A 15,288-nucleotide genomic window follows, 5' to 3' on the forward strand; every position below is an offset into this window, starting at 1 on the left:
GAGTCACCCAACACTTTACCACCATCACCACCACCACGAGGGGGGAGTCACCCAACACTTTACCACCATCACCACCACGAGGAGTGAGTCACTCAACACTTTACCATCATCACCACCACCACGAGGGGGGAGTCACCCAACACTTTACCACCATCACCACCACCACGAGGAGTGAGTCACTCAACACTTTACCATCATCACCACCACCACGAGGAGTGAGTCACCCAACACTTTACCATCATCACCACCACCACGAGGGGGGAGTCACCCAACACTTTACCATCATCACCACCACCACGAGGAGTGAGTCACCCAACACTTTACCATCATCACCACCACCACGAGGGGGGAGTCACTCAACACTTTACCATCATCACCACCACCACGAGGGGGGAGTCACCCAACACTTTACCATCATCACCACCGCCACGAGGGGTGAGTCACCCAACACTTTACCATCATCACCACCACCACCACGAGGAGTGAGTCACCCAACACTTTACCATCATCATCACCACCACGAGGAGTGAGTCACCCAACACTTTACCATCATCACCACCACCACGAGGAGTGAGTCACCCAACACTTTACCATCATCACCACCACCACGAGGGGTGAGTCACCCAACACTTTACCATCATCACCACCACCACGAGGGGTGAGTCACCCAACACTTTACCATCATCACCACGACCAAGAGGAGTGAGTCACCCAACACTTTACCACCATCACCACCACCACCACGAGGAGTGAGTCACCCAACACTTTACCATCATCACCACGACCAAGAGGAGTGAGTCACCCAACACTTTACCATCATCACCACCACCACGAGGAGTGAGTCACCCAACACTTTACCATCATCACCACCACCACGAGGAGTGAGTCACCCAACACTTTACCATCATCACCACCACCACCACGAGGGGGGAGTCACCCAACACTTTACCATCATCACCACCACGAGGAGTGAGTCACCCAACACTTTACCATCATCACCACCACCACGAGGAGTGAGTCACCCAACACTTTACCACCATCATCACCACCACGAGGAGTGAGTCACCCAACACTTTACCACCATCACCACCACCACGAGGGGGGAGTCACTCAACACTTTACCATCATCACCACCACCACGAGGAGTGAGTCACCCAACACTTTACCACCATCACCACCACCACGAGGAGTGAGTCACCCAACACTTTACCATCATCACCACCACCACCACGAGGAGTGAGTCACCCAACACTTTACCATCATCATCACCACCACGAGGAGTGAGTCACCCAACACTTTACCATCATCACCACCACCACGAGGAGTGAGTCACCCAACACTTTACCATCATCACCACCACCACGAGGAGTGAGTCACCCAACACTTTACCATCATCACCACCACCACGAGGAGTGAGTCACCCAACACTTTACCATCATCACCACCACCACGAGGGGTGAGTCACCCAACACTTTACCATCATCACCACCACCACGAGGGGTGAGTCACCCAACACTTTACCACCATCACCACCACCACGAGGGGTGAGTCACCCAACACTTTACCATCATCACCACCACCACGAGGGGTGAGTCACCCAACACTTTACCATCATCACCACCACCACGAGGAGTGAGTCACCCAACACTTTACCATCATCACCACCACCACGAGGAGTGAGTCACCCAACACTTTACCATCATCACCACCACCACGAGGGGTGAGTCACCCAACACTTTACCATCATCACCACCACCACGAGGAGTGAGTCACCCAACACTTTACCACCATCACCACCACCACGAGGGGGGAGTCACCCAACACTTTACCACCATCACCACCACCACGAGGGGTGAGTCACCCAACACTTTACCACCATCACCACCACCACGAGGGGGGAGTCACCCAACACTTTACCATCATCACCACCGCCACGAGGGGGGGGTCACCCAACACTTTACCACCATCACCACCACCACGAGGAGTGAGTCACCCAACACTTTACCATCATCACCACCACCACGAGGGGGGAGTCGCTCAACACTTTACCATCATCACCACCACCACGAGGAGTGAGTCACCCAACACTTTACCATCATCACCACCACGAGGAGTGAGTCACCCAACACTTTACCACCATCACCACCACCACGAGGAGTGAGTCACCCAACACTTTACCATCATCACCACCACCACGAGGGGGGAGTCACCCAGCACTTTACCACCATCACCACCACCACGAGGAGTGAGTCACCCAACACTTTACCACCATCACCACCACCACGAGGAGGGAGTCACCCAACACTTTACCATCATCACCACCACCACGAGGGGGGAGTCACCCAACACTTTACCATCATCACCACCACCACGAGGGGGGAGTCACTCAACACTTTACCATCATCACCACCACCACGAGGGGGGAGTCACCCAACACTTTACCATCATCACCACCACCACGAGGGGGGAGTCACCCAACACTTTACCATCATCACCACCACCACGAGGGGGGAGTCACTCAACACTTTACCATCATCACCACCACCACGAGGGGGGGGTCACCCAACACTTTACCACCATCACCACCACCACGAGGAGTGAGTCACCCAACACTTTACCATCATCACCACCACCACCACGAGGAGTGAGTCACCCAACACTTTACCACCATCACCACCACCACGAGGGGGGAGTCACCCAACACTTTACCATCACCACCACCACGAGGAGTGAGTCACCCAACACTTTACCACCATCACCACCACCACGAGGAGTGAGTCACCCAACACTTTACCATCATCACCACCACCACGAGGAGTGAGTCACCCAACACTTTACCACCATCACCACCACCACGAGGGGGGAGTCACCCAACACTTTACCATCATCACCACCACCACGAGCAGTGAGTCACCCAACACTTTACCACCATCACCACCACCACGAGGGGGGAGTCACCCAACACTTTACCATCATCACCACCACCACGAGCAGTGAGTCACCCAACACTTTACCACCATCACCACCACCACGAGGGGGGAGTCACCCAACACTTTACCATCATCACCACCACCACCACCACGAGGAGTGAGTCACCCAACACTTTACCACCATCACCACCACGAGGGGGGAGTCACTCAACACTTTACCATCATCACCACCACCACGAGGGGGGAGTCACTCAACACTTTACCACCATCACCACCACCACGAGGAGTGAGTCACCCAACACTTTACCACCATCACCACCACGAGGGGGGAGTCACTCAACACTTTACCATCATCACCACCACCACGAGGGGGGAGTCACCCAACACTTTACCACCATCACCACCACCACGAGGAGTGAGTCACCCAACACTTTACCATCATCACCACCACCACGAGGGGTGAGTCACCCAACACTTTACCATCATCACCACCACCACGAGCAGTGAGTCACCCAACACTTTACCACCATCACCACCACCACGAGGGGGGAGTCACCCAACACTTTACCACCATCACCACCACCACGAGGGGGGAGTCACCCAACACTTTACCACCATCACCACCGCCACGAGGAGTGAGTCACTCAACACTTTACCATCACCACCACCACGAGGAGTGAGTCACCCAACACTTTACCATCATCACCACCGCCACGAGGGGGGAGTCACTCAACACTTTACCATCATCACCACCACCACGAGGGGGGGGTCACCCAACACTTTACCACCATCACCACCACCACGAGGAGTGAGTCACCCAACACTTTACCATCATCACCACCACCACGAGGGGGGAGTCACCCAACACTTTACCATCATCACCACCACCACGAGGGGGGAGTCACCCAACACTTTACCATCATCACCACCACCACGAGGGGGGGGTCACCCAACACTTTACCACCATCACCACCACCACGAGGAGTGAGTCACCCAACACTTTACCACCATCACCACCACCACGAGGGGGGAGTCACCCAACACTTTACCACCATCACCACCACCACGAGGAGTGAGTCACCCAACACTTTACCATCATCACCACCGCCACGAGGGGTGAGTCACCCAACACTTTACCATCATCACCACCACCACGAGGGGGGAGTCACTCAACACTTTACCACCATCACCACCACCACGAGGGGTGAGTCACCCAACACTTTACCATCATCACCACCACCACGAGGAGTGAGTCACCCAACACTTTACCATCATCACCACCACCACGAGGGGGGAGTCACCCAACACTTTACCACCATCACCACCACCACGAGGGGGGAGTCACCCAACACTTTACCATCATCACCACCACCACGAGGAGTGAGTCACCCAACACTTTACCACCATCACCACCACCACGAGGGGGGAGTCACCCAACACTTTACCACCATCACCAACACCACGAGGAGTGAGTCACCCAACACTTTACCACCATCACCACCATCACGAGGAGTGAGTCACTCAACACTTTACCATCATCACCACCACCACGAGGGGGGAGTCACCCAACACTTTACCATCATCACCACCACCACGAGGGGGGGGTCACTCAACACTTTACCATCATCACCACCACCACGAGGGGGGAGTCACCCAACACTTTACCATCATCACCACCACCACGAGGGGGGAGTCACCCAACACTTTACCATCATCACCACCACCACGAGGGGGGAGTCACCCAACACTTTACCATCATCACCACCACCACGAGGGGGGAGTCACCCAACACTTTACCACCATCACCACCACCACGAGGGGTGAGTCACCCAACACTTTACCATCATCACCACCACCACGAGGAGTGAGTCACCCAACACTTTACCACCATCACCACCACCACGAGCAGTGAGTCACCCAACACTTTACCACCATCACCACCACCACGAGCAGTGAGTCACCCAACACTTTACCACCATCACCACCACCACGAGGAGTGAGTCACCCAACACTTTACCATCATCACCACCACCACGAGCAGTGAGTCACCCAACACTTTACCATCATCACCACCACCACGAGGGGGGAGTCACCCAACACTTTACCATCATCACCACCACCACGAGGGGGGAGTCACCCAACACTTTACCATCATCACCACCACCACGAGGGGGGAGTCACCCAACACTTTACCATCATCACCACCACCACGAGCAGTGAGTCACCCAACACTTTACCACCATCACCACCACCACGAGGGGGGAGTCACCCAACACTTTACCATCATCACCACCACCACGAGGAGTGAGTCACCCAACACTTTACCACCATCACCACCACCACGAGGGGGGAGTCACCCAACACTTTACCATCATCACCACCACCACGAGGAGTGAGTCACCCAACACTTTACCATCATCACCACCACCACGAGGGCGGAATCACCCAACACTTTACCACCATCACCACCACCACGAGGGGGGAGTCACTCAACACTTTACCACCATCACCACCACGAGGGGTGAGTCACTCAACACTTTACCATCATCACCACCACCACGAGGGGGGAGTCACTCAACACTTTACCATCATCACCACCACCACGAGGGGGGAGTCACCCAACACTTTACCACCATCACCACCACCACGAGGGGGGAGTCACCCAACACTTTACCACCATCACCACCACCACGAGGAGTGAGTCACCCAACACTTTACCATCATCACCACCACCACGAGGAGTGAGTCACCCAACACTTTACCACCATCACCACCACCACCACCACGAGGAGTGAGTCACCCAACACTTTACCATCATCACCACCACCACGAGGAGTGAGTCACCCAACACTTTACCACCATCACCACCACCACCACCACGAGGAGTGAGTCACCCAACACTTTACCATCATCACCACCACCACGAGGAGTGAGTCACCCAACACTTTACCACCATCACCACCACCACGAGGAGGAGTCACTCAACACTTTACCACCATCACCACCACCACCACCACGAGGAGTGAGTCACTCAACACTTTACCATCATCACCACCACCACGAGGGGGGAGTCACTCAACACTTTACCATCATCACCACCACCACGAGGGGGGAGTCACTCAACACTTTACCATCATCACCACCACCACGAGGGGGGAGTCACTCAACACTTTACCATCATCACCACCACCACGAGGAGTGAGTCACCCAACACTTTACCACCATCACCACCACCACGAGGGGAGAGTCACCCAACACTTTACCACCATCACCACCACCACGAGGGGTGAGTCACCCAACACTTTACCACCATCACCACCACCACGAGGGGGGAGTCACCCAACACTTTACCACCCTAGGCCTCGGGTAAAGGGTAAAGGTGTTGACATGCCAAGGGGTAAGGTAAAGAGTACAGGGTAAAGGTAGCGCGGAAGAATTACCCGGTAGGGTAAAGGTAGCGCGGAAGAATTACCCGGTAGGGTAAAGGTAGCGCGGAAGAATTACCCGGTAGGGTAAAGGTAGCGCGGAAGAATTACCCGGTAGGGTAAAGGTAGCGCGGAAGAATTACCCGGTAGGGGAAAGGTAGCGCGGAAGAATTACCCGGTAAATACGGTGCCTTGTTTACCGCTAAAAGCTCCGTGGTGCAGTCCGTGGCCTCCATTTAACAAGTAAAATTTTTAAAAACTTTGTAAAAAACACGCTTTTATTAAATGTACTCGTAATTAAAGAACTCCACGACTCCAGGAAGCGACCCCGAAGGTTGCCACAACGTAAGGGGACCGTGGCCGATTTACAGCCAACGTCAATTGAGCATGGACAATTAGACCCGAGCCGAAACATAACGTGTACAAAATAATGTTTACAAATTTTTATTTTTAATGATAGAATATAGTGTTGTCAGCAGTGTGACATAAGTATACCAAGTTTGCAATTGATACCACATTGGGAAGTGGGTTAAAATAGAGTTGCAAGATTTGAGGAAATGACAACAACAGACAGAGTGAGTTTATAGAAAGCGTGTGAAACGAATGTTTAAAAACATTTTGTTGATTTTTTTACGATAGAATATAGTATTGTCATCGGTATTATATAAGTAAATCAAGTTTGCAGTCGATACAACATTGGGAAGTGGGTTAGAATTGAGTTGCAAGATTTGAGGATACGACAGAGTGAGTTTATAGAAAGCGTGTGAAACGAATGTTTAAAAGCATTTTCTGGATTTTATATGATAGAATATAGTATTGTCATCGGTATTACATAAGTGGACCAAGTTTGCAGTCGATACAACATTGCGAAGTGGGTTAAAATTGAGTTGCAAGATTTGAGGATACGACAACAACAACAACCACAACAACGACAACAACAACAACAACCACAACCACAACAAGCGTGTAAAGTTGGAATAATCGAGTGTTCTACATGAATAAAGGGCTCTACCTATAGCATGTACCTGTTATAAACCTTGTTCATGTGTAGAAGTACCCCAGTAATTACCCTGTGATCGGGTAATCTGTATGGGGTGAGGGTAAAAGGTAGGGTGAAGATAGGCTCGTTGTTTTTACACTTTTACCTTACCTGCTAAAGGGTAAAAGGTGAGGGTAGAGTGATTGTATTGTGGTAAGGGTAAAAGGTAAGGGTAGAGTGATTGTATTGTGGTAGGGTAAAAGGTAAGGGTAGAGTGATTGTATTGTGGTAAGGTAAAAGGTAAGGGTAGAGTGATTGTATTGTGGTAAGGTAAAAGGTAAGGGTAGAGTGATTGTATTGTGGTAAGGTAAAAGGTAAGGGTAGAGTGATAGTATTGTGGTAAGGTAAAAGGTAAGGGTAGAGTGATTGTATTGTGGTAAGGTGAAAGGTAAGGGTAGAGTGATTGTATTGTGGTAGGGTAAAAGGTAAGGGTAGAGTGATTGTATTGTGGTAAGGTAAAAGGTGAGGGTAGAGTGATTGTATTGTGGTAAGGTAAAAGGTAAGGGTAGAGTGATTGTATTGTGGTAAGGTAAAAGGTAAGGGTAGAGTGATGGTATTGTGGTAAGGGTAAAAGGTAAGGGTAGAGTGATTGTATTGTGGTAAGGTAAAAGGTAAGGGTAGAGTGATTGTATTGTGGTAAGGTAAAAGGTAAGGGTAGAGTGAGTGTATTGTGGTAAGGTAAAAGGTAAGGGTAGAGTGAGTGTATTGTGGTAAGGTAAAAGGTAAGGGTAGAGTGATTGTATTGTGGTAAGGTAAAAGGTAAGGGTAGAGTGATGGTATTGTGGTAAGGGTAAAAGGTAAGGGTAGAGTGATTGTATTGTGGTAAGGTAAAAGGTAGGGTAGAGTGATTGTATTGTGGTAAGGTAAAAGGTAGGGTAGAGTGATTGTATTGTGGTAGGGTAAAAGGTAAGTGTAGAGTGATTGTATTGTGGTAAGGTAAAAGGTGAGGGTAGAGTGATTGTATTGTGGTAAGGTAAAAGGTAAGTGTAGAGTGATTGTATTGTGGTAAGGTAAAAGGTAAGGGTAGAGTGATTGTATTGTGGTAAGGTAAAAGGTAAGGGTAGAGTGAGTGTATTGTGGTAAGGTAAAAGGTAAGGGTAGAGTGAGTGTATTGTGGTAAGGTAAAAGGTAAGGGTAGAGTGATTGTAATGTGGTAAGGTAAAAGGTAAGTGTAGAGTGATTGTATTGTGGTAAGGTAAAAGGTAAGGGTAGAGTGATTGTATTGTGGTAAGGTAAAAGGTGAGGGTAGAGTGATTGTATTGTGGTAAGGTAAAAGGTGAGGGTAGAGTGATTGTATTGTGGTAAGGTAAAAGGTAAGGGTAGAGTGATTGTATTGTGGTAAGGTAAAAGGTAAGGGTAGAGTGATGGTATTGTGGTAAGGTAAAAGGTAAGGGTAGAGTGATTGTATTGTGGTAAGGTAAAAGGTAAGGGTAAAGGTAGATTCGTTGTTTTTACATTTTAACTTTTTCTTTATCGAGGTCTACCCCGCCATCACCATCACCACCATCACCACCATCATCACCACCACCATCACCACCACCATCACTACCATCACCACCACCATCACTCCCATCACCACCACCATCATCACCATCACCACCACCATCATCAACACCACCACCACCATCACCACCATCATCACCACCACCATCACCACCACCATCATCACTACCACCATCACCACCATCGTCACCACCACCATCACCACCACCATCACCTCCACCACCATCATCACCATCACCACCACCATCACCATCATCACCACCACCACCATCATCACCACCACCATCACCACCACCACCATCACCACCACCACCATCACCACCCCACCACCACCACCATCACCACCACCACCATCACCACCACCATCACCACCACCACAACCATCACCACCACCACCACCATCACCACCATCATCACCACCATCATCACCACCACCATCATCACCATCACCACCATCACCACCACCATCACCACCACCATCATCACCACCCCCCCCACCACCATCACCACCCCACCACCACCACCACCATCATCATCACCATCACCACCATCACCACCACCATCACCACCACCATCACCACCACCATCACCACCACCATCATCACCACCCCCCCCACCACCATCACCACCCCACCACCACCATCATCACCACCACCATCACCACTATCACCATCACCACTATCACCATCACCACCACCATCACCACCACCACCATCACCACCACCATCACCATCACCACCATCATCACCACCCCCCCCACCACCATCACCACCACCATCACCATCACCACCACCATCACCATCACCACCACCATCACCACCACCATCATCACCACCCCCCCCACCACCATCACCACCCCACCACCACCATCATCACCATCACTACCACCACCACCATCACCATCACCACCATCACCACCACCATCATCACCATCACTACCACCACCATCACCACCATCACCACCATCACCACCACCATCACCACCATCATCACCACCACCATCACCACCATCACCACCATCACCACCATCATCACCACCATCACCACCATCACCACCACCATCACCACCACCATCACCACCACCATCACCACCATCACCACCATCACCACCACCATCACCACCATCACCACCACCATCACCACCACCACCATCACCACCATCACCACCATCACCACCATCATCACCACCATCACCACCATCACCACCACCATCACCACCACCATCACCACCATCACCACCATCACCACCACCATCACCACCATCACCACCACCATCACCACCATCACCACCACCATCACCACCATCACCACCATCACCACCATCACCACCACCATCACCACCACCATCATCACCACCACCATCACCACCATCACCACCATCATCACCACCACCACCACCATCACCACCATCACCACCACCATCACCACCATCACCACCACCATCACCACCATCACCACCACCATCACCACCATCACCACCATCACCACCACCATCACCACCATCATCACCATCACCACCATCACCACCATCACCACCACCATCACCACCATCATCACCACCACCATCACCACCATCACCACCATCATCACCACCATCACCACCATCACCACCACCACCATCACCATCATCACCACCATCACCACCATCACCACCATCACCACCACCATCATCACCACCATCACCACCATCACCACCATCATCACCATCACCACCACCATCATCACCACCATCACCACCATCACCACCATCATCACCACCATCACCACCACCATCACCACCACCATCACCACCATCACCACCATCACCACCACCATCACCACCATCACCACCACCATCACCACCACCACCATCACCACCATCACCACCATCACCACCATCATCACCACCATCACCACCATCACCACCACCACCATCACCACCATCACCACCACCATCACCACCACCATCACCACCATCACCATCATCACCATCACCACCACCATCAACACCAAGGGGAGGGGGTCATCGAATCGATTCCCACACTTCACATCTCCGCGCAGAAATCGAATCCCAATACTTCTCACGAGCCGAATCGATTCCTCTAATCCGCTCGCAGTAGGAATCGATTCCTGCAGTTCCAGCGCGCTAATCGATTTCCTATCCTTCCTCGCGCGCGGGAATCGATTCGCTCACTTCCTCAGCCAGGAATCGATTCATTTCACTTTGAAGAATCGAGGAATCGACATCAAGTACAGTGGAGTGTGTAGACCCTTGGTATACAGTGCGCGTGTGTTGTTGTGTTGTTGTGTTGTTGTGTTGTTGTTGTTTGTGTCTCTGTGGCGTTCGTTAGGGGCTGGCGGCCATCAACCACCGGGTGAGGGTTTTATGAACCGGAAATCTCGCGTCCGTCCCCCTCCCCTAGGTCGACTCAGCCTCAAATGAGTTGCGTTAGTGCCGGCAGCCTCCATAGGTAGCTGCTGCTGCTCGCTACTAACAGCACTTGCCCCTGCAGTCTGTTGAGGCTACACGGGGGAGCTTTGTCTCTGTGTGTTCATAGGTGTAGTGTATAGTGCAGTGTATAGTAGTGTGTAGCGTATAGTGTAGCGTATAGTGTAGCGTATAGTGTAGTGTATTGTATAGTGTAGTGTATAGTAGTGTATAGTGTAGTGTATAGTGTAGTGTGTAGTGTATAGTGTAGTATTGTATAGTGTAGTGTATAGTGTAGTGTATAGTGTAGTGTATAGTGTAGTGTGTAGTGTAGTGTGTAGTGTAGTGTATAGTGTAGTGTATAGTGTAGTGTAGTGTGTAGTGTATAGTGTAGTGTAGTGTATAGTTTAGTGTGTAGTGTAGTGTATAGTGTTGTGTAGTGTATAGTGTAGTGTATAGTGTAGTGTGTAGTGTATAGTGTAGTGTATAGTGTAGTGTATAGTGTAGTGTGTAGTGTATAGTGTAGTGTATAGTGTAGTGTGTAGTGTATATAGTGTAGTGTATAGTGTAGTGTATAGTGTAGTGTATAGTGTAGTATTGTATAGTGTAGTATTGTATAGTGTAGTGTATAGTGTAGTGTACAGTGTAGTGTGTAGTATAGTGTAGTGTATACGTGTAGTGTGTAGTGTAGTGTATAGTGTTGTGTAGTGTATAGTGTAGTGTATAGTGTAGTGTATAGTGTAGTGTGTAGTGTATAGTGTAGTGTATAGTGTAGTGTGTAGTGTATAGTGTAGTGTATAGTGTAGTGTATAGTTTAGTGTAGTGTGTAGTGTATAGTGTAGTGTATTAGTGTAGTGTATAGTGTAGTGTATAGTGTAGTATTGTATAGTGTAGTGTATAGTGTAGTAGTGTATAGTGTAGTGTATAGTGTAGTATTGTATAGTGTAGTATTGTTTAGTGTAGTGTATAGTGTAGTATTGTATAGTGTAGTGTATAGTGTAGTGTATAGTGTAGTGTATAGTGTAGTATTGTATAGTGTAGTATTGTATAGTGTAGTGTATAGTGTAGTATTTGTATAGTGTAGTATTGTATAGTGTAGTGTATAGTGTAGTATTTGTATAGTGTAGTATTGTATAGTGTAGTGTATAGTGTAGTATTGTATAGTGTAGTATTGTTTAGTGTAGTGTATAGTGTAGTATTGTATAGTGTAGTGTATAGTGTAGTGTATAGTGTAGTGTATAGTGTAGTGTATAGTGTAGTGTATAGTGTAGTGTGTAGTGTAGTGTTGTGTAGTGTAGTGTTGTGATAGTGTAGTGTATAGTGTAGTAGTGTAGTGTAGTGTAGTGTATAGTGTAGTGTATTAGTGTATAGTGTATAGTGTAGTATTGTGTATAGTGTAGTGTAAGTGTAGTTGTAGTGTATAGTGTAGTGTATAGTGTAGTGTATAGTGTAGTGTAGTGTATAGTGTAGTGTATAGTGTAGTAGTATAGTGTAGTGTATAGTGTAGTATAGTATAGTGTATAGTGTAGTGTATAGTAGTAGTATTGTATAGTGTAAGTGTATAGTGTAGAGTATTGTATAGTGTAGTGTATTGTATAGTGTAGTGTATAGTGTAGTAGTAGTATAGTGTAGTGTATAGTGTAGTATAGTGTAGTGTATAGTGATAGTATTATAGTAGTAGTGTATAGTGTAGGTATAGTGTAGTGTATAGAGTAGTGTATAGTGTAGTATTGTATAGTGTAGTGTAGTTCGTGTATAGTGTAGTGTATAGTGTAGTGTTAGTGTAGTGTATAGTGTCTAGTGTACTAGTATAGTAGTATAGTAGTGTATAGTGTAGTGTATAAGTGTAGTGTATAGTGTAGTAGTAGCTATAGTGTAGCTGTATAGTAGTAGTGTACTAGTGTATAGTGTACTAGTGATAGTATAGTAGTAAGTAGTGATAGTAGTAGTGTAGTGTATAGTGTAGTATTGTATAGTGTAGTGTATAGTGTAAGTGTATAGTAGCTTATAGTGTAGTGATAGTGTAGTGTATAGTGTAGTGTAGGTAGTGTATAGTGATAGTGTATAGTGTAGTAGTGTAGTGTATAGTGTAGGTTGTATATTAGTGTAGTGTATAGTGTAGTGTGTAGTGTAGTAGTGTAGTGTAGTCGTAGTAGTGTATAGTAGTATAGCTGTATAGTATAGCTATAGTGTAGTATAGTATTGTATAGTAGTAGTGTACTAGTGTTAGTGTAGTGTTAGTGTAGTGTATAGTAGTAGTCTTATACTGTTAGTACTTGTACTAGTGTAGTATTGTACTAGTGTAGTGTATAGTGTAGTGTATAGTGTAGTATCTGTATAGCTGTAGCTGTATACGTGTAGTATTGTATAGTGTAGTGTATAGTGTAGTGCTATAGCTGTACGTGTATAGTGTACACCTACACCCTCTACACTACAGAACGTGCCCAATTCGTTACTAGTACAGCACTACATCGGTGCTTTGGAGAGCAATCATTGATTGTAATCATCGTTTTTTTTTGCCCTGCATATCGTCCGCGAAAGTTTACCTACATGTCAAACTGATTATAAAACAAGTCATTTAATTTTATAATATTTTTTTTGTACCCTGTAAATCGTCCCGTGACTGAGTGTCAAACTGATTATAACAACTTCTTGGTTCTTTCGGTAAAAGTCACGTAGAAGGGAAGTAATAAAATAATAAAAATCAAACATAATAACATAATTCTCACGACGTTTCGGCCACAGCGCAAGCAGCAGCAGTCCTCTTCACCTGAGGACGGCTGCTTGCGTTGTGGCCGAAACGTCGTGAGAATTATTTTATTATGTTTTATTTTTATTATTTTTATTACTTCCCTTCTACGTGGCGACTTTTACCGAAAGAACCAAGAAGATGAATCCCTGCAGTCACGAAAGCTTTACATCGAAAACTGATTATAACAAGTCATTGATTATTATAATAATTTTTTTGTACCCTGTATATTGTCCGCGAAAGAGTGTCAAACTGATTACCACAAATCATCGATTCTAACTCCACGTCCCTTGTTTGTTTCCGAACCCTCTAAGCGTCCTCCAGCGAAAAGGAACGGCTCTGGGCGCGAGAGAAGCCCGGACCGGGACCGCCCGGAGCCCCCCAATCGAAGAGCCCCCCCTTCAATCGAAGGGCGCCCCCCCGACATCCGAGAAGATCAGCGAGAGATGTCGAGCGAGGAGAGTTACCGTGCCATCGTGCGCTACCTCACCGACCCGCGGCTGCCCCTACGCTCCGGGTTCTGCGGAGAGCGCCAAGCGCCGTGTCCGCAAGGCGGCGGCAAACTACTCGGTCCGCATGGGGGTCCTCTTCTACCAGAGGAGGAGGCGGAGGGGGGGTGCTGGATGGGCGGGGTGGTGGGGGTGGGTGGGGGGAGTTTCTGCGACGAAGAGGGGCGGGAAGGGAGCGAGGAAGAGACACGGGGAGGAGGGGGAGGATGACGAGAACGACGGTGGTGGCGACGATGACGATGACGGTGGTGGTGGTGGTGGTGGTGGCGGTGGCGGTTGTGGTGGTGGCGGTGAGGATGGTGGATTCCTGGAGCTGGAGGTGGTGCTGGAGGAGGAGCGGAGGCATCACGTGATCCGTGAGGCGCACGAGGGAGGGCGACGGGGCCGGGCACCGCAGCCTCGACGCTACGGCACGCGCGGGTGGCACAGACCTACTGGTGGAGAGGTGATGGTGGCGGGGGGGTGGGGGGGGTGGGGGTGGGGGGTGGGGGTGGGGGGGGGGGAGAGGTGGTGGTGGGTGATGGTGGGGGGGTTGATGATGATGATGGTGGTGGTGGTGATGATGATGGTGGTGGTGGTGGTGGTGATGATGATGGTGATGATGGTGATGATGATGATGATGGTGGAGAGGTGACGGTGGTGGTGGGGGGGTGGTGGTGGTGGTGATGTTGATGGTGGTGGTGATGATGATGGTGGAGAGGTGACGGTGGTGGGGGGTGGTGGTGG

The 15,288-nt window shown here is 49.2% G+C and overlaps 1 long non-coding RNA gene across 1 annotated transcript; it reads left to right on the plus strand.

The window, feature by feature from the left end:
- The first annotated feature begins 11,099 nt into the window (after positions 1 to 11,099).
- Positions 11,100 to 14,510, plus strand: LOC144735566 (uncharacterized). The gene is made up of 2 exons (XR_013588649.1): positions 11,100 to 11,251; positions 14,368 to 14,510. It is a non-coding gene; the product is annotated as an uncharacterized LOC144735566 (long non-coding RNA).
- Positions 14,511 to 15,288: the final 778 nt, after the last annotated feature.

This window comes from Lampetra planeri, chromosome 55 (genome assembly GCF_965212315.1).
Source record: "Lampetra planeri chromosome 55, kcLamPlan1.2.h2, whole genome shotgun sequence".
Lineage (NCBI taxonomy): Eukaryota > Metazoa > Chordata > Hyperoartia > Petromyzontiformes > Petromyzontidae > Lampetra > Lampetra planeri.